Genomic DNA, 4,522 nt, shown 5'->3' on the forward strand with positions numbered 1-4,522 from the left:
TCAATATATAACATGCATAAAATATTAATGAACACTTTACATTCAATTTTTGTAAGAGGTCTTCAAAATCCAGTGTGTATTTTCCACTCATACAACAGCTTGTTTCTGATTGATTTTACCTGCTCAGTAGCCACGTGGGGCTGGTGGCCCCACACTGGATGGCACAGACTTGGGGGATGCCTTCAGTGTTGATAATGTCTGACTTTGGGCAGAAACCCCGAGCTCTCTGAGGGACAGATATCAGACCAGCATGATGGAAATACAGCTTTTCTCCTTGCCCACCCTCAGAAAGCATCACCTCTCACATGTCTGGTCTCTGTCTCACCAGCTCGCAATTCCATAACCATCTTCCCTTTTCATCTCTGACGTTGCCCTGGTTCAGGCTGGCATTTCCCACAGCCCCTAACCGTGTGTTTCATTTGCAGTCTTCATTGATCCCGTGTTTCCACCCAGTCCCATTCATTTCCACAGGCGGCTCCTCTTAGTCACCTGCCCACACTGGTGCTCCCCCTCCAGAAAAAGCGCCTGAGCCCTGACTCACAAGTGGAACCCAGTGAGGCAGTGGGATCCAGGCATCGGGAAGGGGGCACACGAATGCAGCGCAGAGCAGACCTGGAGCCTCTCTTCGTTATTCTCACCAGCAAAAACAAGCAGGGTACTTTAGGGAAGGGACATGTTGGGCAGGGCACACAATAGAAACAGCACAATCGGACACTTCTAGCAATTCGGTTTGGCTACACTTGGCCCTTGAGTGAGTCCCTGAGATTACAGAAGACAGAAGCTTGGTTGATAGATATACAGTAACTACCTCTCTGGGGGTTCAGAGATGGACAACCTAAATGTCCATGGACAGAGGATTGGATAAAGAAGGTGTGGTACATATATAACTACAATGGAATATTACTTAGCTATAAAAAGAATGAAATAATGGTACTTGGAGCAACATGGATGCAACTAGAGATTATCATACTAAGAGAAGTCAGAAAGAGAAAAGCAAATATTATATACCACTTAGATGTGGAATCTAAAATAAGACACAAATGAACTTACCTATGAAACAGAAACAGACATACAGAACGGACTTGTAGTTGCCAAGGGGGAAGGAGGCAGGGAGGGGTGGACTGGGAGTTTGGAATTGGCAGATGCCAATTATTATATATAGAATGGAGAAACAACAAGGTCCTACTGCACAGCACAGAGAGCTATAGTTCAATATTCTGTGATAAACAATATTCTGTGATAAACCATGATGGAAAAGAATATGGAAATGAATGTATGTCAACATATAACCGAATCACTTAACTATACAGAAAAAATTAACACAACATTATAAATCAACTTTGCTTCAATAAACATTTTTTTAAATTCTGTAGCTTTAAAACCAAAGTTATGCTTCCTCAGTGCATGAGTAAAGAAAAGAAAACTGAAGAATCTTAAATAAGGATCAGCATGATGAGGCTAAAAATAGCTGATAAGAGGCCTGATCCTGCAGCGCCCTGACCTGAATAAATCACCCGCAGTGAGCGAGCCACTCCCTGCTCTGAAGATGCAGGAGCATCTCCTGGTATGAAGGTATCGGCTACAGGGTAGAGCAAGCATCTCTGCGCTGAGGATGTGGAATGAGATTCCCGACGTCAGAGCGGAGAAATGCTGACTCCACGTGTCGCTCGCTCACCCTGGTTCCCCGGATGACCAGTCTGACCAGTCTCGGTGATGTGCTTAAAATATTACCATAAGCCTGGGATCCTCGTTCCACTGATGGCTAACAGAGCCAGGAAAGGGAACGGAGGCTCCCAAACGCCTCACCAAAATGTGGGAAATGCGCCATTTGGCATAAGGTTACAAACGACTGGAAAACCTGCTTGGAAATGTACAAACTCTAAATCAAAGTTAATCGAGATTAGGGTCTTTTTTAGGGTGAAATTTGATGTTATATTAAGATTCTGATTCCTTTTTTATGGTTCAATTTTTTTTAACTTAAAAAAATAATTTATTTTTGGCTGTGCTGGGTCTTTTTTTTTTTAACTTTTTATTTTGTATTGGGGTATAGCTGATTAACAAACAATGTTTCAATAGTTTTCACTGAACAAGAAAGGGACTCAGTCATACATATACACGTATCCATTCTCCCCCAAACTCCTCTCCAGTTCAAGCTGCCACATAATATTGAGAAGAGTTCCCTGCTATACAGTAAGCCCTTTTTTGTTATCTATTTTAAATATAGCAGTATGTACAGAGAGGCATTGAGCAAGGTAAGAGATGAGCTGTCAGAGCAAGAGACACGCACAGAAACAACACACACACACAGACACACACATACACACGCACACACGTGCTGATGAATGAATGGAACAATAGGAACTCAGCTACACATGCAGACCCAAGCAGCTGTGTGTGGGGGACTGTGTCCCTTCCACTGTCATATTTTCAAGCGCAATCAACCATCCTCAAGTCCAGGTGAGGGCTCTGTCCAAGGTCCTGTTTCTGCCTTTGTCCTTGATGATGGAGAGAAGCTCCCAGGGCACGGATATGAGATCACTTTTTATTTTTAGCCTTTCTTAATGGTTGTTAACATTTGCTCTAAGCACTGTCAGAGCCTAAAAGGAAGTAAATAACACCTTATATGCAGTGTGGTATTGACCAGAGGTTATATTTAGTCCATGTAAAGACCCAGACTGGAAATGTGGAGACCCATCTTTAAAGCTGCTCTGTACACATCCACCCACAAAGGTTTGAAACCTTTTCAGAGAATAACTTTAACTTAATCCATTTGTCTAGCTGGCACCTATGTTAGATGAGGGTTTGAGATAAAGCATCTGTTGTAAAGTCAAATCAATGAATGATAAAATAGCAGAAGTCATCAACTGAGGTGCTTATTGACCCCTGTTGGGTAGAAAATAGTCTTGGAGGGAAGATTGCTTCTAACTGAAGGTGACAACCTTCAGAGACACCAGAGGATGGAAATCAGAGTGCTTGCTGGATACATGCACACCAGATAACAAGGCAAACGGAACACAAATTAACCAGTGATGACCATGCAGTCGTCTCCCAGTTAAGCCTGCATCATTTGATGCAGACGAGAAAATAACAACTGAAGTTTTTGCCAATTCTGCTGTTTGCAGGATAAGTAGGTGGTGGAATTGACTTTGGCTGATGCTGGGCAGCATGAGAAAGACCAGACATGCTGATACCAGCTCAATCGGATCACAAAGCCCTCTTTTTAATGGGCCGGGTAACTAATGTGTGCCCCTTTATACATACTACTCACTAATCACAACCACCCCATGAACTACACACTTTTTATTTTCATCCTCATTAGTAATAGAAATAGAGAAAGCTTTGTAATGTCATACAGGTAGCAAATGAGTGTCAAAATTTAAATCCTCTTCTCTCTAACCCAAAAGCCTGATGTTTTAACCCTCATATATGTGTGACCTTTAAGAATCTTCCAAGTTAGACCAAGTTCAAAAATAATGCATGACAAAGCTCAGCCAAATCTTAATTAATTGAGTACCCACAGGATAGACAGTACAGAAAATGGAAGAAATTAGACCTACTTCGTTATTTCCACTAGAGGAACAGAAGACAATGCAGAATGAATGAACCTGTTCTGTGAATGCAGGTCTGATACTGAACTAGGCAAGTTGGAAGTGGTGGAAAGTGCCCGGGATTTGGAAACTAGCTGGTCCTGCTGGAAGTTAACCAGCAAGCAAGACACACCTGGGGTTGGTGTCTCTTCTGTGAAATAAGGGGATTAAACTTTGAGATCTCTTCCAGTCCTTACATTTGTGGTCTTCGCCCTTTCAGCTGACCCAGTTCTCCTCATTCTCCCCTTGAAACTTGGGGCAGGTCGTTAGGGGAAATTTAGGTCCATGTAGGAATGTTTTTTAAAACAAGACAAAATTAAAACCACCTTTGAAGACCAGGATGGATGGGTGGGGTGTGGATCTGGAGGGCTCTTCTGGAAGAGATGTCAGCCTCCGGGGTCGGTATTCGGTCTGTGTGCCTCCTGCCTGCTCACCGTGGCTAAACCTTTGCCAAATCTACACATTCAATAAGGCTTCCCTGGTGGCTCAGACAGTAAAGAATCCATCTGCAATTCACAAGACCTGGGTTCGATCCCTGGGTCAGGAAGATCCCCTGGAGGAGGGCATGGCAACTCACTCTGGTATTCTTGCCTGGAGAATCTGCATGGACAGAGGAGCCTGGCAGGCTACAGTCCACGGGGTCACAAAGAGTCGGACACGACTGAGCGGCTAAGCACACAGCACACATTGAATAACGCAGGGGTAAGCTGCTGCCAGCAGTGGCCACAGGACTGGAAAAGGTCAGTTTTCATTCCAATCCCAAAGAAAGGCAATGCCAAAGAATGCTCAAACTACCACACAATTGCACTCATCTTACATGCTAGTAATGCTCAAAATTCTCCAAGCCAGGCTTCAGCAATACATGAACCATGAACTTCCAAATGTTCAAGCTGTTTTAGAAAAGGCAGAGGAACCAGAGATCAAATTGCCAACAT

This window comes from Bubalus kerabau, chromosome 12 (genome assembly GCF_029407905.1).
Source record: "Bubalus kerabau isolate K-KA32 ecotype Philippines breed swamp buffalo chromosome 12, PCC_UOA_SB_1v2, whole genome shotgun sequence".
NCBI classification, from domain to species: domain Eukaryota; kingdom Metazoa; phylum Chordata; class Mammalia; order Artiodactyla; family Bovidae; genus Bubalus; species Bubalus kerabau.